Source organism: Oncorhynchus masou, unplaced genomic scaffold (genome assembly GCF_036934945.1).
Source record: "Oncorhynchus masou masou isolate Uvic2021 unplaced genomic scaffold, UVic_Omas_1.1 unplaced_scaffold_965, whole genome shotgun sequence".
NCBI lineage: Eukaryota > Metazoa > Chordata > Actinopteri > Salmoniformes > Salmonidae > Oncorhynchus > Oncorhynchus masou.
In genome coordinates, this window is record NW_027016152.1 from 43,208 (window position 1) to 70,080 (window position 26,873).

Below are 26,873 nucleotides of genomic sequence, written 5' to 3' on the forward strand. Positions count from 1 at the left end.
GCTGCTCAGATAGCTTAGTTGGAAGGATTTCTCTAGAGACTTGTTGGTCTGGTAAAACAAGTCTCTACCTAAGTTAGAACCTTGTTTCAGTCTAGGTGTATTCCTATCATATTATTATAGTATAGTATAGCCTGGTATTATCTTCTATTCTGGAAGAAGGAAGTGTTGTGTTTGTCAGGGAACTGAGGTGCCCAGTTTTTTGTTTTTTTGCACTTAATATAGAGTAGTGTTTTTAAATGCAGTTTATCTGTCTATAAAAGTTCTTGTGAAGTTGTACACAACCACTCACTGAGTACTACAGTGTATCTGTGACTGTAACTCAGTGAGTGGTGATGTACTACAGTGTACCTGTGACTCAGTGAGTGGTGATGTACTACAGTGTATCTGTGGCTGTGACTCAGTGAGTGGTGATGTACTACAGTGTATCTGTGACTGTGACTCAGTGAGTGGTGATGTACTACAGTGTATCTGTGACTGTGACTCAGTGAGTGGTGATGTACTACAGTGTATCTGTGACTCAGTGAGTGGTGATGTACTACAGTGTATCTGTACTGTGACTCAGTGAGTGGTGATGTACTACAGTGTATCTGTGACTGTAACTCAGTGAGTGGTGATGTACTACAGTGTATCTGTGACTGTGACTCAGTGAGTGGTGATGTACTACAGTGTATCTGTGACTCAGTGAGTGGTGATGTACTACAGTGTATCTGTGGCTGTGACTCAGTGAGTGGTGATGTACTACAGTGTATCTGTGACTCAGTGAGTGGTGATGTACTACAGTGTATCTGTGACTCAGTGAGTGGTGATGTACTACAGTGTATCTGTACTGTGACTGTAACTCAGTGAGTGGTGATGTACTACAGTGTATCTGTACTGTGACTAACTCAGTGAGTGGTGATGTACTACAGTGTACCTGTACTGTGACTAACTCAGTGAGTGGTGATGTACTACAGTGTATCTGTGACTCAGTGAGTGGTGATGTACTACAGTGTATCTGTGACTGTGACTCAGTGAGTGGTGATGTACTACAGTGTATCTGTACTGTGACTCAGTGAGTGGTGATGTACTACAGTGTATCTGTACTGTGACTCAGTGAGTGGTGATGTACTACAGTGTATCTGTGACTCAGTGAGTGGTGATGTACTACAGTGTATCTGTACTGTGACTCAGTGAGTGACTCAGTGAGTGGTGATGTACTACAGTGTATCTGTACTGTGACTCAGTGAGTGGTGATGTACTACAGTGTATCTGTGACTCAGTGAGTGGTGATGTACTACAGTGTATCTGTGACTCAGTGAGTGGTGATGTACTACAGTGTATCTGTACTGTGACTCAGTGAGTGGTGATGTACTACAGTGTATCTGTGACTCAGTGAGTGGTGATGTACTACAGTGTATCTGTACTGTGACTCAGTGAGTGGTGATGTACTACAGTGTATCTATGACTGTAACTCAGTGAGTGGTGATGTACTACAGTGTATCTGTGACTGTAACTCAGTGAGTGGTGATGTACTACAGTGTATCTATGACTGTAACTCAGTGAGTGGTGATGTACTACAGTGTACCTGTACTGTGACTAACTCAGTGAGTGGTGATGTACTACAGTGTATCTGTGACTGTAACTCAGTGAGTGGTGATGTACTACAGTGTACCTATGACTGTAACTCAGTGAGTGGTGATGTACTACAGTGTATCTGTGACTGTAACTCAGTGAGTGGGGATGTTCTACAGTGTATCTGTGACTGTAACTCAGTGAGTGGTGATGTTCTACAGTGTATCTGTACTGTGACTAACTCAGTGAGTGGTGATGTACTACAGTGTATCTGTACTGTGACTAACTCAGTGAGTGGTGATGTACTACAGTGTATCTATGGCTGTAACTCAGTGAGTGGTGATGTATTGCCCCTTGAAACAGACGGAGCCCAACGTGAGGAATAAGATCCTTTACCTGATCCAGGCCTGGGCCCACGCCTTCCGCAACGAGCCCAAATACAAGGTGGTTCAGGACACGTACCAGATCATGAAGGTGGAGGGTAAGTCAGATCCCAGATCAGCCCCTAGCCCCCTAGACACTCCTGAAGACCTGAGAAGGTGGAGGGTAAGTCAGATCCCAGATCAGCCCCTAGCCCCCTGGACACTCCTGAAGACCTGAGAAGGTGGAGGGTAAGTCAGATCCCAGATCAGCCCCTAGCCCCTGGACACTCCTGAAGACCTGAGAAGGTGGAGGGTAAGTCAGATCCCAGATCAGCCCCTAGCCCCCTGGACACTCCTGAAGACCTGAGAAGGTGGAGGGTAAGTCAGATCCCAGATCAGCCCCCTAGGAGTTGAAGACCTGAGAAGATTGGCTCGGTGGAGGAAACATGGTGGCAGCTGTCATCACTTCCTCTCAGGTGTCCTCAGGTTTTCCTTGGGGTCTGGAGGTCAGCTATGATCTGGGATTCAGACACAGTCACTAACACACAGTAAAACAGAATAGAGTAGTGTCACAGTAAATATTGATCTTGTATTAAAAAAAAAAAGCTTTATCCTGTATTGTTGGACATCTTGTATCTCCTGTTGTTCCAGGTCACGTGTTTCCAGAGTTCAAGGAGAGTGACGCCATGTTCGCTGCAGAGAGAGTAAGAGTCTTCCTCTCACTGATGTTGTTCTGGTTCGATACTCCTTAGTACTGAATGTTCTCAGCTTGTTAGAGGACCTCAAATGTCTCTCTCTCTCTCTCTCTCTCTCTGTGTGTGTCCAGGCTCCAGATTGGGTGGATGCGGAGGAGTGTCATCGATGCCGGGTTCAGTTTGGAGTGATGACTAGGAAGGTAAGGTAGCATGGCAGACTGGCGGAATAGTAGACTGGCAGGAGGGAGGACGGACTGGAGGGAGGGAGGGAGGACGGACTGGAGGGAGGGAGGGAGGACGGACTGGCGGGAGGGGAGGACGGACTGGCGGGAGGGGAGGACGGACTGGCGGGAGAGGGGAGGACGGACTGGCGGGAGGGGAGGACGGACTGGCGGGGGGGAGGACGGACTGGCGGGGGGGAGGACGGACTGGCGGGGGGGGGGAGGACGGACTGGCGGGGGGGAGGACGGACTGGCGGGGGGGGGAGGACGGACTGGCGGGGGGACGGACTGGCGGGAGGGGGGGACGGACTGGCGGGAGGGAGGGAGGGACTGGCGGGAGGGACTGGCAGGAGGGACTGGCGGGAGGGGGAGGACGGACTGGAGGGAGGGAGGGAGGACGGACTGGAGGGAGGGAGGGAGGGGAGGACGGACTGGAGGGAGGGAGGGAGGGGAGGACGGACTGGAGGGAGGGAGGGAGGGAGGACGGACTGGAGGGAGGGAGGGACGGACTGGAGGGAGGGAGGACGGACTGGCGGGAGGAATAGCTGTGGGAATGACGGACGGACTGGCGGACAGACCAGCAGCAGTGGTTTGTGTGGAAATGTGTTCTTTCCTTCCTCCTCCAGTAACACATTATGTAAGTAAAAGGGAGAGAATGATATGACTTTGTAGATGTTATGGTCTATTGACATTCTCTCCCTCCTGTTGCAGCACCACTGTAGAGCCTGTGGTCCGATCTGTCTGCCTGCCTGTCTGTCTGTCTGTCTGTCTTCGGTCTGTCTGACATTCTCTCCCTCCTGTTGCAGCACCACTGCAGGGGCTGTGGTCAGATCTGTCTGTCTGCCTGTCTGTCTGTCTGTCTGACATTCTCTCCCTCCTGTTGCAGCACCACTGCAGGGCCTGTGGTCAGATCTGTCTGCCTGCCTGTCTGCCTGTCTGTCTGTCTGCCTGTCTGTCTGACATTCTCTCCCTCCTGTTGCAGCACCACTGCAGGGGCTGTGGTCAGATCTGTCTGTCTGCCTGCCTGTCTGTCTGCCTGTCTGTCTGACATTCTCTCCCTCCTGTTGCAGCACCACTGCAGGGCCTGTGGTCAGATCTGTCTGCCTGCCTGCCTGTCTGCCTGCCTGCCTGTCTGTCTGTCTGTCTGTCTGTCTGCCTGTCTGTCTGTCTGACATTCTCTCCCTCCTGTTGCAGCACCACTGCAGGGCCTGTGGTCAGATCTGTCTGTCTGCCTGCCTGCCTGTCTGTCTGTCTGTCTGCCTGTCTGTCTGACATTCTCTCCCTCCTGTTGCAGCACCACTGCAGGGCCTGTGGTCAGATCTGTCTGTCTGCCTGTCTGTCTGCCTGTCTGTCTGTCTGCCTGTCTGTCTGTCTGTCTGACATTCTCTCCCTCCTGTTGCAGCACCACTGCAGGGCCTGTGGTCAGATCTTCTGTGGGAAGTGTTCCTCCAAGTACTCCACCATCCCCAAGTTTGGCATCGAGAAGGAAGTGCGTGTGTGTGAGCCCTGCCACGAGCTGCTCAACAAGTGAGTTACCGGGAGGGGAGAGTTACCGGGAGGGGGAGAGTTACCCGGGAGGGGAGAGTTACCCGGGAGGGGGAGAGTTACCCGGGAGGGGGAGAGTTACCGGGAGTGAGGGGGAGAGTTACCGGGAGTGAGGGGGAGAGTTACCGGGAGTGAGGGGGAGAGTTACCGAGAGTGAGGGGGAGAGTTACCGAGAGTGAGGGGGAGAGTTACCGAGAGTGAGGGGGAGAGTTACCGAGAGTGAGGGGGAGAGTTACCGAGAGTGAGGGGGAGAGTTACCGAGAGTGAGGGGGAGAGTTACCGAGAGTGAGGGGAGAGTTACCGAGAGAGGGGGAGAGTTACCGAGAGTGAGGGGAGAGTTACCGAGAGTGAGGGGGAGAGTTACCGAGAGTGAGGGGGAGAGTTACCGAGAGTGAGGGGGAGAGTTACCGAGAGGAGGGGGAGAGTTACCGAGAGTGAGGGGAGAGTTACCGAGAGTGAGGGGGAGAGTTACCGAGAGTGAGGGGGAGAGTTACCGAGAGTGAGGGGGAGAGTTACCGAGAGTGAGGGGGAGAGTTACCGAGAGTGAGGGGGAGAGTTACCGAGAGTGAGGGGGAGAGTTACCGAGAGTGAGGGGGAGAGTTACCGGAGAGAGGGGGAGAGTTACCGGGAGTGAGGGGGAGAGTTACCGGGAGTGAGGGGAGAGTTACCGGGAGTGAGGGGGAGAGTTACCGGGAGTGAGGGGGAGAGTTACCGGGAGTGAGGGGGAGAGTTACCGGGAGTGAGGGGGAGAGTTACCGGGAGTGAGGGGGAGAGTTACCGGGAGTGAGGGGGAGAGTTACCGGGAGTGAGGGGAGAGTTACCGGGAGTGAGGGGGAGAGTTACCGGGAGTGAGGGGGAGAGTTACCGGGAGTGAGGGGGAGAGTTACCGGGAGTGAGGGGGAGAGTTACCGAGAGAGAGGGGGAGAGTTACCGGGAGTGAGGGGGAGAGTTACCGGGAGTGAGGGGGAGAGTTACCGGGAGTGAGGGGGAGAGTTACCGGGAGTGAGGGGGAGAGTTACCGGGAGAGAGGGGGAGAGTTACCGGGAGTGAGGGGGAGAGTTACCGAGAGAGAGGGGGAGAGTTACCGAGAGAGAGGGGGAGAGTTACCGGGAGTGAGTTACCGAGAGTGAGGGGGAGAGTTACCGAGAGTGAGGGGGAGAGTTACCGAGAGTGAGGGGGAGAGTTACCGGGAGTGAGGGGGAGAGTTACCGAGAGAGAGGGGGAGAGTTACCGAGAGAGAGGGGGAGAGTTACCGAGAGAGAGGGGGAGAGTTACCGGGAGTGAGTTACCGAGAGTGAGGGGGGAGTTACCGAGAGTGAGGGGGAGAGTTACCGAGAGTGAGGGGGAGAGTTACCGAGAGTGAGGGGGAGAGTTACCGAGAGTGAGGGGAGAGTTACCGAGAGTGAGGGGGAGAGTTACCGAGAGTGAGGGGGAGAGTTACCGAGAGTGAGGGGGAGAGTTACCGAGAGTGAGGGGGAGAGTTACCGAGTGAGGGGGAGAGTTACCGAGGAGTGAGGGGGAGAGTTACCGAGAGTGAGGGGGAGAGTTACCGAGTGAGGGGAGAGTTACCGAGAGTGAGGGGGAGAGTTACCGAGAGTGAGGGGGGAGAGTTACCGAGAGAGAGGGGGAGAGTTACCGGGAGTGAGGGGGAGAGTTACCGGGAGTGAGGGGGAGAGTTACCGAGAGAGAGGGGGAGAGTTACCGGGAGTGAGGGGGAGAGTTACCGGGAGTGAGGGGGAGAGTTACCGGGAGTGAGGGGGAGAGTTACCGGGAGTGAGGGGAGAGTTACCGGGAGTGAGGGGGAGAGTTACCGGGAGTGAGGGGGAGAGTTACGGGAGTGAGTTACCGAGAGAGAGGGGAGAGTTACCGGGAGTGAGGGGGAGAGTTACCGGGAGTGAGGGGGAGAGTTACCGGGAGTGAGGGTGAGAGTTACCGGGAGTGGGGGGAGAGTTACCGAGAGAGAGGGGGAGAGTTACCGAGAGTGTTAGCGAGAGTGAGTTAGTTAGTTACCGGACTGGCGGGAGGGGGAGGACGGACTGGGGGAGGACGGACTGGCGGGGAGGGAGGGAGGGAGGGAGGACGGACTGGCGGGAGGGAGGGAGGGAGGACGCACTGGCGGGAGGGAGGGAGGACGGACTGGAGAGAGTGAGTTACCTGGCTAGAGAGCGAGAGAGTTAGTCAAAACCACCCTCAATTCCATTTCATCAGCCTGTGTATTTAAAATGTCCCGCCGACTTGTGATCTGTATGGATACTAGTGATCTGTATGGATACCAGTGATCTGTATGGATACTTGTGATCTGTATGGATACTTGTGATCTGTATGGATACTTGTGATCTGTATGGATACTTGTGATCTGTATGGATACTAGTGATCTGTATGGATACTAGTGATCTGTATGGATACTTGTGATCTGTATGGATACTAGTGATCTGTATGGATACTAGTGATCTGTATGGATACTTGTGATCTGTATGGATACTAGTGATCTGTATGGGTACGAGTGATCTGTATGGATACGAGTGATCTGTATGGATACGAGTGATCTGTATGGATACGAGTGATCTGTATGGATACCAGTGATCTGTATGGATACCAGTGATCTGTATGGATACGAGTGATCTGTATGGATACCTGTGATCTGTATGGATACCTGTGATCTGTATGGATACGAGTGATCTGTATGGATACCAGTGATCTGTATGGATACCTGTGATCTGTATGGATACCAGTGATCTGTATGGATACCAGTGATCTGTATGGATACCAGTGATCTGTATGGATACCTGTGATCTGTATGGATACTAGTGATCTGTATGGATACGAGTGATCTGTATGGATACGAGTGATCTGTATGGATACGAGTGATCTTCTACTGTAAATACCTTTCTGCTGCTCAGTTCCCAGTCGGTTTCCATCCATCCAGTTTATTGTCCATGTCCAACAACCTCTGACTCACCAAGTTGTGTGTCTGACCCCTGACCTCCCTTCTGACCCCTCTCCTCACCAGCCACCCTTCCCTCTCTCCCCCGCCTAGGAAAGCTGAAGGGGTAAACCAGTCGGGACAACCACGTCCGTGGCCCCAGGCCCGGCAGAGCTGCCCCCAGAGTACCTGACCAGCCCCCTGTCCCAGCAGTCTCAGGTAGTGGTCCAGGAAACAGTAAGTGAATGTATGGCCTGAGAGACGACCCCCTGGTGGTGATAGCCAGGGTCAAGGTGTTTACGTCCCAAATGGCACCCCTATTCCCTACATAGTGCACTACTTTGGGCTGTGACCACCAGAGCTCTATGGTAGTGCACTACTTTGGGCTGTGACCACCAGAGCTCTATGGTAGTGCACTACTTTGGGCTGTGACCACCAGAGCTCTATGGTAGTGCACTACTTTGGGCTGTGACCACCAGAGCTCTATGGTAGTGCACTACTTTGGGCTGTGACCACCAGAGCTCTATGGTAGTGCACTACTTTGGGCTGTGACCACCAGTGCTCTATGGTAGTGCACTACTTTGGGCTGTGACCACCAGAGCTCTATGGTAGTGCACTACTTTGGGCTGTGACCACCAGAGCTCTATGGTAGTGCACTACTTTGGGCTGTGACCACCAGAGCTCTATGGTAGTGCACTACATGGGGAGTAGGGTTTCATTTCAAGTGCAGACCCAGACAGTCTCATCCTCCCCCAATAGAGACGATGTATGGGGATCAGTTTAACATGCCATAAACTACAACGTGGGAGTTGTAGTTCGATGAGGGGGGTTGTAGTTTGACGTGGTAAAATGATTCCCAATGATCACCAATCCCCGTTCGAACACAGAAAATAAGTCTTTGTTATTAGATTCTTATCAGGCCCACCTGCTGTCTCCTGTTTGTCCTTCTCCTAACTCTCCCTCCCCGTTCGAACACACAGAAAACACGTCTTTGTTATTAGATTCTTACCAGGCCCACCTGCTGTCTCCCGTTTGTCTCTCCCTGCCTCCTTGACCGCGGTGGGGTTCCAGGTTGTCTGTGGTTGCAGTGAGGCTGCTCCTCGATTCATGCCCCGTTGGTTGGAGAGCGAGGCGGCAGCAGTGCTCCCTCTGATGATCAGATCTCACAACGTCTGTCGGACTGTTTCAAAGTTAACCATCAATCCTGGAACCGCAACGATATGATAAAAAAATCAATATTCTGAGAAGTGAAGCTCAACTGCATTGAAGACCACCTGGAACGCAGCCATTGGCTCATTACCCAATGCACACCCTGCTTCCCTGGTGTTTCTCCTCTAACCTTCCCCTCCCTGGTGTTTCTCCTCTAACCTTCCCCTCCCTGGTGTTTCTCCTCTAACCTTCCCCTCCCTGGTGTTTCTCCTCTAACCTTCTCCTCCCTGGTGTTTCTCCTCTAACCTTCCCCTCCCTGGTGTTTCTCCTCTAACCTTCCCCTCCCTGGTGTTTCTCCTCTAAACTTCCCCTCCCTGGTGTTTCTCCTCTAACCTTCCCCTCCCTGGTGTTTCTCCTCTAACCTTCCCCTCCCTGGTGTTTCTCCTCTAACCTTACCCTCCCTGGTGTTTCTCCTCTAACCTTCCCCTCCCTGGTGTTTCTCCTCTAACCTTCCCCTCCCTGGTGTTTCTCCTCTAAACTTCCCTCCCTGGTGTTTCTCCTCTAACCTTCCCCTCCCTGGTGTTTCTCCTCTAACCTTCCCCCCTGGTGTTTCTCCTCTAACCTTCCCCTCCCTGGTGTTTCTCCTCTAACCTTCCCCTCCCTGGTGTTTCTCCTCGAACCTTCCCCTCCCTGGTGTTTCTCCTCTAACCTTCCCCTCCCTGGTGTTTCTCCTCTAAACTTCCCCTCCCTGGTGTTTCTCCTCTAACCTTCCCCTCCCTGGTGTTTCTCCTCTAACCTTCCCCTCCCTGGTGTTTCTCCTCTAACCTTCCCCTCCCTGGTGTTTCTCCTCTAACCTTCCCCTCCCTGGTGTTTCTCCTCTAACCTTCCCCTCCCTGGTGTTTCTCCTCTAACCTTCCCCTCCCTGGTCCTTTCTCCTCCCTGGCCCTTTCCCGTGTGGGCTTTCCTGGTCCTCCCTTGTCCTCTCTCCTCCCTGGCCCTCTCCCCTCCGGGCCTCCCTCCCCTGTGGGTTTCATCTCTCTTCCCTGTCTCACCAGGTGCCCCCCAAACGGGACGAGGCGGCCCTGCAGGAGGAGGAGGAGCTTCAGCTGGCCATCGCCCTATCACAGAGCGAGGCTGAGGAGAAGGAGAGGATGGTGGGTAGTGCTGTATATAAATCATGGGACTGTAGCTCCACAGTGGGAATGGAAAGACACTGATACATGTTGTGTGTCTACAGAGACAGAAGAACTCGTACGGGGTCTACCCCAAAGCTGACCCTGCCCCAGTCACCTCCTCAGCCCCGCCCGTCAACTCACTCTACTCCTCTCCTGTGGTAAGACTTCCTCTCATCCACTCCCTCCATCCTCTCTCTCTATAGATGTACACTGTGTTCACACCATCCTCTCTCTCTCTCTATAGATGTTCTCTGTGTTCACACCATCCTCTCTCTCTCTCTATAGATGTACTCTGTGTCACACCATCCTCTCTCTCTCTCTCTATAGATGTACTCTGTGTTCACACCATCCTCTCTCTCTCTATAGATGTACTCTGTGTTCACACCATCCTCTCTCTCTCTCTCTATAGATGTACTCTGTGTCACACCATCCTCTCTCTCTCTCTCTATAGATGTACTCTGTGTCACACCATCCTCTCTCTCTCTCTCTCTCTCTCTCTCTCTATAGATGTACTCTGTGTTCACACCATCCTCTCTCTCTCTATAGATGTACTCTGTGTTCACACCATCCTCTCTCTCTATAGATGTACTCTGTGTTCACACCATCCTCTCTCTCTATAGATGTACTCTGTGTTCACACCATCCTCTCTCTCTATAGATGTACACTGTGTTCACACCATCCTCTCTCTCTATAGATGTACTCTGTTCACACCATCCTCTCTCTCTATAGATGTACACTGTGTTCACACCATCCTCTCTCTCTATAGATGTACTCTGTTCACACCATCCTCTCTCTCTCTCTATAGATGTACACTGTGTTCACACCATCCTCTCTCTCTATAGATGTACTCTGTGTTCACACCATCCTCTCTCTCTATAGATGTTCTCTGTGTTCACACCATCCTCTCTCTATAGATGTTCTCTGTGTCCACACTATCCTCTCTCTCTCTATAGATGTACTCTGTGTTCACACCATCCTCTCTCTCTATAGATGTAGTCTGTGTTCACACCATCCTCTCTCTCTATAGATGTACTCTGTGTCACACCATCCTCTCTCTATAGATGTACTCTGTTCACACTATCCTCTCTCTCTATAGATGTACTCTGTGTTCACCATCCTCTCTCTATAGATGTACTCTGTGTCCACACTATCCCCTCTCTCTCTCTATAGATGTAGTCTGTGTTCACACCATCCCCTCTCTCTCTATAGATGTACTCTGTTTTCTTCACTAAGTCGTGCCGCCCCACTCGGCCTCTTGTGGAGCAGTACTTAGTAACTGGTACATTATGACGGCTCCATATTATACTGAACTGCTGCACATATTTTTTTATCTAAATATTTCTTCCGACCCCTAAGTCATCTTTTACAATAACCACCTAGTTGGTCAAAAGGTGAATGAGACATGTACTCTGTCTGTATGTGTCGTTATGCTAACGTGTATATTCAAGTACCACTATACACCTGTAATTACTATGCAGGGGGTCTATACACCTGTAATTACTATGCAGGGGGTCTATACACCTGTAATTACTATGCAGGGGGTCTATACACCTGTAATTACTATGCAGGGGGTCTATACACCTGTAATTACTATGCAGGGGGTCTATGCACCTGTAATTACTATGCAGGGGGTCTATGCACCTGTAATTACTATGCAGGGGGTCTATGCACCTGTAATTACTATGCAGGGGGTCTATACACCTGTAATTACTATGCAGGGGGTCTATGCACCTGTAATTACTATGCAGGGGGTCTATGCACCTGTAATTACTATGCAGGGGGTCTATACACCTGTAATTACTATGCAGGGGGTCTATGCACCTGTAATTACTATGCAGGGGGTCTATACACCTGTAATTACTATGCAGGGTGCCCATGCACCTGTAATTACTATGCAGGGGGTCTATGCACCTGTAATTACTATGCAGGGGGTCTATACACCTGTAATTACTATGCAGGGGGTCCATACACCTGTAATTACTATGCAGGGGGTCTATACACCTGTAATTACTATGCAGGGGGCCTATACACCTGTAATTACTATGCAGGGGGTCTATACACCTGTAATTACTATGCAGGGGGTCTATACACCTGTAATTACTATGAAGGGGGTCTATACACCTGTAATTACTATGAAGGGGGTCTATACACCTGTAATTACTATGCAGGGGGTCTATACACCTGTAATTACTATGCAGGGGGTCTATACACCTGTAATTACTATGAAGGGGGTCTATACACCTGTAATTACTATGCAGGGGGCCCATGCACCTGTAATTACTATGCAGGGGGCCTATACACCTGTAATTAATATGCAGGGGGCCCATGCACCTGTAATTACTATGAAGGGGGTCTATACACCTGTAATTACTATGCAGGGGGCCCATGCACCTGTAATTACTATGCAGGGGGCCCATGCACCTGTAATTACTATGAAGGGGTCTATACACCTGTAATTACTATGCAGGGGGCCCATGCACCTGTAATTACTATGCAGGGGGTCTATGCACCTGTAATTACTATGCAGGGGGCCTATGCACCTGTAATTAATATGCAGGGGGCCCATGCACCTGTAATTACTATGCAGGGGGGCCCATGCACCTGTAATTACTATGCAGGGGGTCTATACACCTGTAATTACTATGCAGGGGGCCCATACACCTGTAATTACTATGCAGGGGGTCTATACACCTGTAATTACTATGCAGGGGGCCTATACACCTGTAATTACTATGCAGGGGGCCCATGCACCTGTAATTACTATGCAGGGGGTCTATACACCTGTAATTACTATGCAGGGACTAAACCATGTATGGGCTCTGTTGTGATGTATAATGTGTGTGTTCTCCACAGAACTCCTCTGCTCCCTCAGCTGAAGATGTCGACCCTGAGGTAAGACACATGTCACCTCTGACACTCCTGAGCTGTCTACTGAGCTGTCTACTGAGCTGTCTACTGAGCTGTCTCTGTGCTGTCTACTGAGCTGTCTCTGAGCTGTCTACTGAGCTGTCTCTGTGCTGTCTACTGAGCTGTCTCTGTGCTGTCTACTGAGCTGTCTCTGAGCTGTCTACTGAGCTGTCTCTGTGCTGTCTACTGAGCTGTCTCTGTGCTGTCTACTGAGCTGTCTCTGTGCTGTCTACTGAGCTGTCTCTGTGCTGTCTACTGAGCTGTCTCTGAGCTGTCTACTGTGCTGTCTCTGAGCTGTCTACTGAGCTGTCTACTGAGCTGTCTCTGTGCTGTCTCTGAGCTGTCTCTGAGCTGTCTACTGAGCTGTCTCTGAGCTGTCTACTGTGCTGTCTCTGAGCTGTCTACTGAGCTGTCTCTGAGCTGTCTACTGAGCTGTCTACTGAGCTGTCTCTGAGCTGTCTACTGAGCTGTCTACTGAGCTGTCTCTGAGCTGTCTCTGAGCTGTCTCTGAGCTGTCTCTGAGCTGTCTACTGAGCTGTCTACTGAGCTGTCTCTGAGCTGTCTACTGAGCTGTCTCTGAGCTGTCTCTGAGCTGTCTCTGAGCTGTCTCTGAGCTGTCTACTGAGCTGTCTACTGAGCTGTCTACTGAGCTGTCTACTGAGCTGTCTCTGAGCTGTCTCTGAGCTGTCTCTGTGCTGTCTACTGAGCTGTCTATTGTGCTGTCTACTGAGCTGTCTCTGAGCTGTCTACTGAGCTGTCTCTGAGCTGTCTACTGAGCTGTCTCTGAGCTGTCTACTGAGCTGTCTCTGTGCTGTCTACTGAGCTGTCTCTGAGCTGTCTCTGAGCTGTCCCTAGGCTGTCTCTGTGCTGTCTACTGAGCTGTCTCTGAGCTGTCTACTGAGCTGTCTACTGAGCTGTCTCTGAGCTGTCTACTGAGCTGTCTCTGAGCTGTCTCTGAGCTGTCCCTAGGCTGTCTCTGTGCTGTCTACTGAGCTGTCTCTGAGCTGTCTACTCTGCTGTCTACTGAGCTGTCTACTGAGCTGTCTCTGAGCTGTCTACTGAGCTGTCTCTGAGCTGTTTACTGAGCTGTCTCTGTGCTGTCTACTGAGCTGTCTCTGTGCTGTCTACTGAGCTGTCTCTGAGCTGTCTCTGAGCTGTCTACTGAGCTGTCTACTGAGCTGTCTACTGAGCTGTCTCTGTGCTGTCTACTGAGCTGTCTCTGAGCTGTCTCTGTGCTGTCTACTGAGCTGTCTCTGAGCTGTCTACTGAGCTGTCTCTGAGCTGTCTACTGAGCTGTCTCTGAGCTGTCTACTGAGCTGTCTACTGAGCTGTCTCTGTGCTGTCTACTGAGCTGTCTCTGAGCTGTCTCTGAGCTGTCTACTGAGCTGTCTCTGAGCTGTCTCTGAGCTGTCTCTGAGCTGTCTCTGAGCTGTCTCTGAGCTGTCTCTGAGCTGTCTCTGAGCTGTCTACTGTGCTGTCTACTGAGCTGTCTCTGAGCTGTCTACTGAGCTGTCTACTGAGCTGTCTCTGAGCTGTCTCTGAGCTGTCTCTGAGCTGTCTACTGAGCTGTCTCTGTGCTGTCTACTGAGCTGTCTCTGTGCTGTCTACTGAGCTGTCTCTGAGCTGTCTCTGAGCTGTCTACTGAGCTGTCTACTGAGCTGTCTCTGAGCTGTCTCTGAGCTGTCTCTGAGCTGTCTACTGAGCTGTCTCTGAGCTGTCTACTGAGCTGTCTACTGAGCTGTCTACTGAGCTGTCTACTGAGCTGTCTACTGAGCTGTCTACTGAGCTGTCTACTGAGCTGTCTCTGTGCTGTCTACTGAGCTGTCTACTGAGCTGTCTACTGAGCTGTCTACTGAGCTGTCTACTGAGCTGTCTACTGAGCTGTCTACTGAGCTGTCTACTGAGCTGTCTCTGTGCTGTCTACTGAGCTGTCTACTGAGCTGTCTACTGAGCTGTCTCTGTGCTGTCTACTGAGCTGTCTCTGTGCTGTCTACTGAGCTGTCTCTGTGCTGTCTACTGTGCTGTCTACTGAGCTGTCTACTGAGCTGTCTACTGAGCTGTCTCTGTGCTGTCTACTGAGCTGTCTCTGTGCTGTCTACTGAGCTGTCTCTGAGCTGTCTACTGAGCTGTCTCTGTGCTGTCTCTGAGCTGTCTACTGAGCTGTCTCTGTGCTGTCTACTGAGCTGTCTCTGTGCTGTCTACTGAGCTGTCTCTGAGCTGTCTACTGAGCTGTCTACTGAGCTGTCTACTGAGCTGTCTACTGAGCTGTCTCTGTGCTGTCTACTGAGCTGTCTCTGTGCTGTCTACTGAGCTGTCTCTGAGCTGTCTACTGTGCTGTCTCTGAGCTGTCTACTGAGCTGTCTACTGAGCTGTCTCTGAGCTGTCTACTGAGCTGTCTCTGAGCTGTCTCTGAGCTGTCTACTGAGCTGTCTCTGAGCTGTCTCTGTGCTGTCTACTGAGCTGTCTCTGAGCTGTCTACTGAGCTGTCTCTGAGCTGTCTACTGAGCTGTCTACTGAGCTGTCTCTGAGCTGTCTCTGTGCTGTCTACTGAGCTGTCTCTGAGCTGTCTACTGAGCTGTCTACTGAGCTGTCTCTGTGCTGTCTACTGAGCTGTCTACTGAGCTGTCTCTGAGCTGTCTACTGAGCTGTCTACTGAGCTGTCTACTGAGCTGTCTCTGAGCTGTCTCTGAGCTGTCTACTGAGCTGTCTCTAAGCTGTCTACTGAGCTGTCTCTGAGCTGTCTCTGAGCTGTCTACTGAGCTGTCTACTGAGCTGTCTCTGAGCTGTCTCTGAGCTGTCTACTGAGCTGTCTACTGAGCTGTCTACTGAGCTGTCTCTGTGCTGTCTACTGAGCTGTCTACTGAGCTGTCTACTGAGCTGTCTCTGAGCTGTCTCTGAGCTGTCTCTGAGCTGTCTACTGAGCTGTCTACTGAGCTGTCTACTGAGCTCAGACTTCACTGTAGTGTAAATTAACTATATACTGGGGTGAGTTTCCCAGAAACATAAAGATAATTACTAGATCACTGGTTGTCCATTGCCCACCTATGGATGTATGATCTTACTGCTAAAGACGATCTTTATGTGTTTGGGAAACTGGTCCCAGGTCAGTATGTCTAGTCATGTTTTGGTTGAGAGGACATTCCTGAACTATAATGGTTTTCTCTCCAGCTGGCTCGCTACCTGAACAGAACGTACTGGGAGAAGAAACAGGAAGAGGCACGTAAGAGTCCCACCCCGTCTGCCCCTGCCCCCGTACCATTGGCTACTGAGCCCCTGCCAATCAGCCAGCCCCAGCCAGTGGAAACTGTCGCACCAATCCCAGCACAAGTCGTCATGGCCCCGCCTCCAGTCAACATAGTGGAGGTTAGTTGTACACTGCTGTGTTATGAGAGATGGAAGACAAACGGAGTTTCTTATTTGTTCAGGTGAAAATTCATGCATAGCAGCAGAGATTGAAGTAGATTTAGGTTAGAAATGACAACATGCTCTTTGTCATTAGCTGTTTGTTCTTCCTGATTGACCTTCCCTCCTCTCCTTTCTCTCCCCCGTCTTTCCTTTCTCCTCTCCTCTTCCTCCCTTTCTCCTCTCTTCTTCCTCCCTTTCTCCTCGTCCTCCCTTTCTCCTCGTCCTCCCTTTCTCCTCGTCCCTCCCTTTCTCCTCGTCCTCCCTTTCTCCTCGTCCTCCCTTTCTCCCGTCCCCGTCCTCCCTTTCTCCCTTCCTCCCTCTTCTTCCCCACCCCCAGCAGCAGTATCAGAACGGTGAGTCGGAGGAGAACCACGATGCGTTCCTGAAGGCTCTGCAGAACGCGGTCACCACCTTCCTGAACCGTATGAAGAGTAACCACATGCGTGGTCGCAGCATCACCAACGACAGCGCCGTGCTCTCCCTCTTCCAGTCCATCAACACCATGCACCCCCAGCTACTGGACATCCTCAATCAGCTGGACGAGAAGAGACGTGAGTTAGGGGGAGATTTGGTTCTGAGTGTGTGTGGGGGGTGGTTCTGTGTGTGTGTGTGTGTGGGGGGTGGTTCTGAGTGTGTGTGTGTGGGGGGGGGGTGGTTCTGAGTGTGTGTTTGGGGGGGGGGGTGGTTCTGAGTGTGTGTGTGTGTGGGGGGTGGTTCTGAGTGTGTGTGTGTGTGTGTGGGGGGGGGTGGTTCTGAGTGTGTGTGTGTGTGTGTGTGGGGGGGTGGTTCTGAGTGTGTGTGTGTGTGTGTGTGGGGGGTGGTTCTGAGTGTGTGTGTGTGTGTGGGGGGGTGGTGGTTCTGAGTGTGTGTGTGTGTGGGGGGGGGGGGGGGTTCTGAGTGCGTGTGTGTGTGTGGGGGGGGTTCTGAGTGTGTGTGTGTGTGGGGGTGGTTCTGAGTGTGTGTGGGGGTGGTTCTGTGTGTGTGTGACTTTGGTTCAGTGATTGTTTATGTAAGCCGGGATTCAATCTGATGGCGCTTTGTGTGCAATGTCTGTTTTAAAAACTAGGTTCACATGTTTGTGGAGACCACATTCACTGTCAACAACATGTCTCAATCAGGAATTTCCTAGAAATGGCATGTTGTCCACAGCTGTGATTGGATTCAATCCCGGCCTCACTCTTGCTCAAACCGTGAGCATGTCTGTCTGCTTGTTGGTTTACCATGTTTGTTGTCTTGGTCCTGTACCATTTAACCACTAACTAAACATCTCCATGTCTGTCTGCTTGTTAGTTTACCATGTTTGTTGTCTTGGTCCTGTACCATTTAACCACTAACTAAACATCTCCATGTCTGTCTGCTTGTTAGTTTACCATGTTTATTGTCTTGGTCCTGTACCATTTAACCACTAACTAAACATCTCCATGTCTGTCTGCTTGTTAGTTTACCATGTTTATTGTCTTGGTCCTGTACAGTTTAACCACTAACTAAACATCTCCATGTCTGTCTGCTTGTTGGTTTACCATGTTTATTGTCTTGGTCCTAGACAGTTTAACCACTAACTAAACATCTCCATGTCTGTCTGCTTGTTAGTTTACCATGTTTATTGTCTTGGTCCTGTAACGTTTAACCACTAACTAAACATCTCCATGTCTGTCTGTCAGTGTACTACGAGGGTCTGCAGGACAAGCTGGCCCAGGTGCGTGATGCGAGAGCCGCCCTGAACGCTCTACGAGACGAGCACAGAGAGAAGCTGCGTCGTGCTGCCGAGGAGGCGGAGAGACAGAGACAAATCCAGCTGGCCCAGAAACTAGAGATCATGAGACAGAAGAAACAGGTGACAGAACTGGGGAACAACAGGGCTGGGAGTCTGTTTAGGAGAGGTGCTATGTTATAGATAATAACAGGGCTGAGTCTGTTTAGGAGGGGTGCTATGTTATAGATAATAACAGGGCTGAGTCTGTTTAGGAGGGGTGCTATGTTATAGATAACAACAGGGCTGGGAGTCTGTTTAGGAGGGGTGCTATGTTATAGATAACAACAGGGCTGAGTCTGTTTAGGAGAGGTGCTATGTTATAGATAACAACAGGGCTGAGAGTCTGTTTAGGAGAGGTGCTATGTTATAGATAATAACAGGGCTGGGAGTCTGTTTAGGAGGGGTGCTATGTTATAGATAACAACAGGGCTGAGTCTGTTTAGGAGAGGTGCTATGTTATAGATAACAACAGGGCTGAGTCTGTTTAGGAGAGGTGCTATGTTATAGATAACAACAGGGCTTGGAGTCTGTTTAGGAGAGGTGCTATGTTATAGATAACAACAGGGCTGAGTCTGTTTAGGAGGGGTGCTATGTTATAGATAACAACAGGGCTGAGTCTGTTTAGGAGAGGTGCTATGTTATAGATAACAACAGGGCTGAGTCTGTTTAGGAGGGGTGCTATGTTATAATAACAGGTGACAGACTGGGGAACAACAGGGCTGGGAGTCTGTTCAGATATATTGTGTAGAACAGATCAGCTGTAGTGTTTAAAGGCCAAGTGTAGTGAAAAACGTGATTTCCCTGTTATTCACATGATGAGGTATGGGTTGTTCTGCGGTAGGGGGTTAGTCACATGAGGTATATGGTGTCTGATGGGGTGACTGTTTCAGGAGTACCTAGAGATGCAGCGTCAGCCTGTTAGGTGGTATGTGGTGTCTGATGTGGTGTCTGATGTGGTGACTGTTTCAGGAGGACCTAGAGATGCAGCGTCAGCCTGTTAGGTGGTATGTGCTGTCTGATGTGGTGTCTGATGTGGTGTCTGTTTCAGGAGTACCTAGAGATGCAGCGTCAGCCTGTTAGGTGGTATGTGGTGTCTGATGTGGTGTCTGAACGTCGTGACTGTTTCAGGAGGACCTAGAGATGCAGCGTCAGCCTGTTAGGTGGTATATGGTGTCTGATGTGGTGTCTGATGTGGTGTCTGTTTCAGGAGGACCTAGAGATGCAGCGTCAGCCTGTTAGGTGGTATATGGTGTCTGATGTGGTGTCTGATGTGGTGTCTGTTTCAGGAGGACCTAGAGATGCAGCGTCAGCCTGTTAGGTGGTATATGGTGTCTGATGTGGTGTCTGATTCAGGAGGACCTAGAGATGCAGCGTCAGCCTGTTAGGTGGTATGTGGTGTCTGATGTGGTGTCTGATGTGGTGACTGTTTCAGGAGTACCTAGAGATGCAGCGTCAGCTGGCCATCCAGCGGCTCCAGGAGCAGGAGAAGGAGAGACAGATGAGGCTGGAGCAACAGAAACACACCATCCAGATGAGAGCCCAGATGCCTGCCTTCCCCATGCCCTACGCACAGGTAGACACTACACTATACCCTACCCACAGGTAGACACTACACTATACCCTACCCACAGGTAGACACTGCACTATACCATGCCCACAGGTAGACACTATACTATACCCTGCCCACAGGTAGACACTATACCATGCCCACAGGTAGACACTATACTATACCCTGCCCACAGGTAGACACTATACTATACCCTGCCCACAGGTAGACACTACACTATACCCTGCCCACAGGTAGACACTATACTATACCCTACCCACAGGTAGACACTATACTATACCCTGCCCACAGGTAGACACTACACTATACCCTGCCCACAGGTAGACACTATACTATACCCTGCCCACAGGTAGACACTATACTATACCCTGCCCACAGGTAGACACTACACTATACCCTGCCCACAGGTAGACACTATACTATACCCTACCCACAGGTAGACACTACACTATACCCTGCCCACAGGTAGACACTACACTATACCCTACCCACAGGTAGACACTACACTATACCCTGCCCACAGGTAGACACTACACTATACCATGCCCACAGGTAGACACTACACTATACCATGCCCACAGGTAGACACTACACTATACCATGCCCACAGGTAGACACTGTGCTTTAACCTGCCCACAGGTAGACACTACACTATACCCTGCCCACAGTTAGACACTATACCCTGTCCACAGGTAGACACTACACTATACCATGCCCACAGGTAGACACTACACTATACCATGCCCACAGGTAGACACTATGCTATAACCTGCCCACAGGTAGACACTATGCTATAACCTGCCCACAGGTAGACACTACACTATACCCTGCCCACAGTTAGACACTATACCCTGTCCACAGGTAGACACTACACTATACCCTGTCCACAGGTAGACACTACACTATACCATGCCCACAGGTAGACACTACACTATACCATGCCCACAGGTAGACACTACACTATACCATGCCCACAGGTAGACACTATGCTATAACCTGCCCACAGGTAGACACTGCTACACTACGCTATAACCTGCCCACAGGTAGACACTACACTATACCCTGCCCACAGTTAGACACTACACTATACCATGCCCACAGGTAGACACTACACTATACCATGCCCACAGGTAGACACTACACTATACCATGCCCACAGGTAGACACTACACTATACCATGCCCAAGGTAGACACTACACTATACCATGCCCACAGGTAGACACTACACTATACCCTGCCCACAGGTAGACACTATACTATACCCTGCCCACAGGTAGACACTATACCATGCCCACAGGTAGACACTATACTATACCCTGTCCACAGGTAGACACTACACTATACCATGCCCACAGGTAGACACTACACTATACCATGCCCACAGGTAGACACTACACTATACCATGCCCACAGGTAGACACTACACTATACCCTGCCCACAGGTAGACACTATACTATACCATGCCCACAGGTAGACACTATACCCTGCCCACAGGTAGACACTATACCATGCCCACAGGTAGACACTATACTATACCCTGCCCACAGGTAGACACTATACTATACCATGCCCACAGGTAGACACTATACCATGCCCACAGGTAGACACTATACTATACCCTGTCCACAGGTAAACACTACACTATACCCTGCCCACAGGTAGACACTATACTATACCCTGTCCACAGGTAGACACTACACTATACCCTGCCCACAGGTAGACACTACACTATACCCTGTCCACAGGTAGACACTACACTATACCCTGCCCACAGGTAGACACTACACTATACCCTGCCCACAGGTAGACACTACACTATACCCTGCCCACAGGTAGACACTACACTATACCCTGCCCACAGGTAGACACTACACTATACCCTGCCCACAGGTAGACACTACACTATACCCTGCCCACAGGTAGACACTACACTATACCCTGCCCACAGGTAGACACTACACTATACCCTGCCCACAGGTAGACACTATACTATACCCTGCCCACAGGTAGACACTATACTATACCCTACGCACAGGTAGACACTACACTATACCCTGCCCACTGGTAGACACTATACTATACCCTACCCACAGGTAGACACTATACTATACCCTGCCCACAGGTAGACACTACACTATACCCTGCCCACAGGTAGACACTACACTATACCATGCCCACAGGTAGACACTATACTATACCCTGCCCACAGGTAGACACTACACTATACCATGCCCACAGGTAGACACTACACTATACCATGCCCACAGGTAGACACTATGCTATAACCTGCCCACAGGTAGACACTATGCTATAACCTGCCCACAGGTAGACACTACGCTATACCCTGCCCACAGTTAGACACTATACCCTGTCCACAGGTAGACACTACACTATACCCTGTCCACAGGTAGACACTATACCCTGTCCACAGGTAGACACTATACCCTGTCCACAGGTAGACACTATACTATACCCTGCCCACAGGTAGACACTACACTATACCATGCCCACAGGTAGACACTACACTATACCATGCCCACAGGTAGACACTATGCTATAACCTGCCCACAGGTAGACACTATGCCCACAGGTATAACCTGCCCACAGGTAGACACTAGACACTATACCCTGCCCACAGTTAGACACTACACTACCCTGCCCACAGGTAGACACTACACTATACCCTGCCCACAGGTAGACACTATACTAGACACTACCCCCTGCCCACAGGTAGACACTACACTATACCATGCCCACAGGTAGACACTACACTATACCATGCCCACAGGTAGACACTATACCCTGTCCACAGGTAGACACTACACTATACCCTGCCCACAGGTAGACACTATACCATGCCCACAGGTAGACACTATACTATACCCTGCCCACAGGTAGACACTACACTATACCCTGCCCACAGGTAGACACTACACTATACCCTGCCCACAGGTAGACACTATACCCTGCCCACAGGTAGACACTACACTATACCCTGCCCACAGGTAGACACTATACCCTGCCCACAGGTAGCCCACAGGTAGACACTACACTATACCCTGCCCACAGTTAGACACTACACTATACCCTGCCCACAGGTAGACACTACACTATACCATGCCCACAGGTAGACACTACACTATACCCTGCCCACAGGTAGACACTATAACCTGCCCACAGGTAGACACTACACTATACCCTGCCCACAGGTAGACACTACACTATACCATGCCCACAGGTAGACACTACACTATACCCTGCCCACAGGTAGACACTACACTATACCCTGCCCACAGGCAGACACTATACCATGCCCACTGGTAGACACTACACTATACCCTGCCCACAGGTAGACACTACACTATACCCTGCCCACAGGCAGACACTATATACCATGCCCACAGGTAGACACTACACTATACCCTGCCCACAGGTAGACACTACACTATACACCTGCCCACAGGTAGACACTACACTATACCCTGCCCACAGGTAGACACTACACTATACCCTGCCCACAGGTAGACACTATACTATACCCTGCCCACAGGTAGACACTATACTATACCCTGCCCACAGGTAGACACTATACTATACCCTGCCCACAGGTAGACACTACACTATACCCTGCCCACAGGTAGACACTATACTGCCCACAGGTACACTATACTATACCCTGCCCACAGGTAGACACTACCCTGCCCACACTATACCCCCTGCCCACAGGTAGACACTACACTATACCCTGCCCACAGGTAGACACTATACCCTGCCCATACCCTATACCATGCCCACAGGTAGACACTATACTATACCCTGCCCACAGGTAGACACTACACTATACCCTGCCCACAGGTAGACACTATACTGTCCATAGACCCTATACCCACAGGTAGACACTATACTATACCCTGCCCACAGGTAGACACTACACTATACCCTGCCCACAGGTAGACACTACTATACTATACCATGCCCACAGGTAGACACTACACTATACCCTGCCCACAGGTAGACACACTATACCCTTTAACCCCTGCCCACAGGTAGACACTACACTATACCCTGCCCACAGTTAGACACTATACCCTGTCCACAGGTAGACACTACACTATACCCTGCCCACAGGTCCACAGGTAGACACTACACTATACCATGCCCACAGGTAGACACTACACTATACCATGCCCACAGGTAGACACTATGCTATAACCTGCCCACAGGTAGACACTATGCCCATAACCTGCCCACAGGTAGACACTACACTATACCCTGCCCACAGTTAGACACTATACCCTGTCCACAGGTAGACACTACACTATACCCTGTCCACAGGTAGACACTACACTATACCCTGCCCACAGGTAGACACTATACTATACCCTGCCCACAGGTAGACACTACACTATACCATGCCCACAGGTAGACACTACACTATACCATGCCCACAGGTAGACACTATACCCTGCCCATAACCTATGCTATAACCCACAGGTAGACACTATGCTATAACCTGCCCACAGGTAGACACTACACTATACCCTGCCCACAGTTAGACACTATACCCTGTCCACAGGTAGACACTACACTATACCCTGCCCACAGGTAGACACTATACTATACCCTGCCCACAGGTAGACACTACATACCCATACCATGCCCACAGGTAGACACTATACTATACCCTGCCCACAGGTAGACACTATACTATACCCTGCCCACAGGTAGACACTACACTATACCCTGCCCACAGGTAGACACTATACTATACCCTGCCCACAGGTAGACACTACACTATACCCTGCCCACAGGTAGACACTACACTATACCCTGCCCACAGGTAGACACTATACCCTGCCCACAGGTAGACACTATACCCTGCCCACAGGTAGACACTATACCCTGCCCACAGGTAGACACTACACTATACCCTGCCCACAGGTAGACACTATACCATGCCCACAGGTAGACACTACACTATACCATGCCCACAGGTAGACACTACACTATACCCTGCCCACAAGTAGACACTATAACCTGCCCACAGGTAGACACTACACTATACCCTGCCCACAGGTAGACACTACACTATACCATGCCCACAGGTAGACACTACACTATACCCTGCCCACAGGTAGACACTACACTATACCACTATACTATACCCTGCCCACAGGCAGACACTATACCATGCCCACAGGTAGACACTACACTATACCCTGCCCACAGGTAGACACTACACTATACCCTGCCCACAGGTAGACACTACACTATACCCTGCCCACAGGTAGACACTATACTATACCCTGCCCACAGGTAGACACTATACTATACCCTGCCCACAGGTAGACACTACACTATACCCTGCCCACAGGTAGACACTACACTATACCCTACCCACAGGTAGACACTACACTATACCCTGCCCACAGGTAGACACTACACTATACCCTGCCCACAGGTAGACACTATACTATACCCTGCCCACAGGTAGACACTATACCCTATACCTACACTACCCTGCCCACAGGTAGACACTACACTATACCCTGCCCACAGGTAGACACTATACTATACCCTACCCACAGGTAGACACTATACTATACCCTGCCCACAGGTAGACACTACACTATACCCTGCCCACAGGTAGACACTACACTATACCATGCCCACAGGTAGACACTACACTATACCATGCCCACAGGTAGACACTGTGCTTTAACCTGCCCACAGGTAGACACTACACTATACCTGCCCACAGGTAGACACTACTATACCCTGCCCACAGTTAGACACTATACCCTGTCCACAGGTAGACACTACACTATACCATGCCCACAGGTAGACACTACACTATACCCTGCCCACAGGTAGACACTATACCATGCCCACATAACCTGCCCACAGGTAGACACTATGCCATGCCCCTGGTAGACCACAGGTAGACACTACACTATACCCTGCCCACAGGTAGACACTATACCCTGCCCACAGGTAGACACTACACTATACCCTGCCCACAGGTAGACACTACACTATACCCTGTCCACAGGTAGACACTATACTATACCCTGCCCACAGGTAGACACTATACTATACCCTGCCCACAGGTAGACACTACACTATACCCTGCCCACAGGTAGACACTATACTATACCCTGCCCACAGGTAGACACTACACACTATACCATGCCCACAGGTAGACACTACACTATACCCTGCCCACAGGTAGACACTACACTATACCCTGCCCACAGGTAGACACTACACTATACCCTGCCCACAGGTAGACACTACACTATACCATGCCCACAGGTAGACACTACACTATACCCTGCCCACAGGTAGACACTACACTATACCCTGCCCACAGGTAGACACTATACCATGCCCACAGGTAGACACTATACTATACCCTGCCCACAGGTAGACACTACACTATACCATGCCCACAGGTAGACACTATACCCTGCCCACAGGTAGACACTACACTATACCCTGCCCACAGGTAGACACTATACTATACCCCCACAGGTAGCCTATACACAGGTAGACACTACACTATACCCTGCCCACAGGTAGACACTATACTATACCCTGCCCACAGGTAGACACTACACTATACCCTGCCCACAGGTAGACACTACACTATACCCTGCCCACAGGTAGACACTATACCCTGCCCACAGGTAGACACTACACTATACCATGCCCACAGGTAGACACTATACTATACCTGTCCACACACTATACCCTGCCCACAGGTAGACACTACACTATACCCTGCCCACAGGTAGACACTACACTATACCCTGCCCACAGGTAGACACTACCACTATACCCTGCCCACAGGTAGACACTACACTATACCCTGCCCACAGGTAGACACTATACCCTGCCCACAGGTAGACACTATATACCATGCCCACAGGTAGACACTACACTATACCCCCACAGGTGCCCACAGGTAGACACTACACTATACCCTGCCCACAGGTAGACACTACACTATACCCTGCCCACAGGTAGACACTACACTATACCCTGCCCACAGGTAGACACTACACTATACCCTGCCCACAGGTAGACACTACACTATACCCTGCCCACAGGTAGACACTATACTATACCCTGCCCACAGGTAGACACTACACTATACCCTGCCCACAGGTAGACACTACACTATACCCTGCCCACAGGTAGACACTACACTATACCCTGCCCACAGGTAGACACTACACTATACCATGCCCACAGGTAGACACTACACTATACCATGCCCACAGGTAGACACTATACTATACCTGCCCACAGGTAGACACTACACTATACCCTGCCCACAGGTAGACACTACACTATACCCTGCCCACAGGTAGACACTATATACCCTGCCCACAGGTAGACACTACACTATACCCTGCCCACAGGTAGACACTACACTATACCCTGCCCACAGGTAGACACTATACTATACCCTGCCCACAGGTAGACACTACACTATACCATGCCCACAGGTAGACACTACACTATACCATGCCCACAGGTAGACACTATGCTATACCCTGCCCACAGGTAGACACTATGCTATAACCTGCCCACAGGTAGACACTACACTATA

General features: G+C 50.8%; 1 pseudogene; it reads left to right on the plus strand.

Moving 5' to 3' along the window:
* Window positions 1–26,873, plus strand: part of LOC135538438 (hepatocyte growth factor-regulated tyrosine kinase substrate-like) — a 46,411-nt pseudogene that overhangs the window by 9,655 nt on the left and 9,883 nt on the right.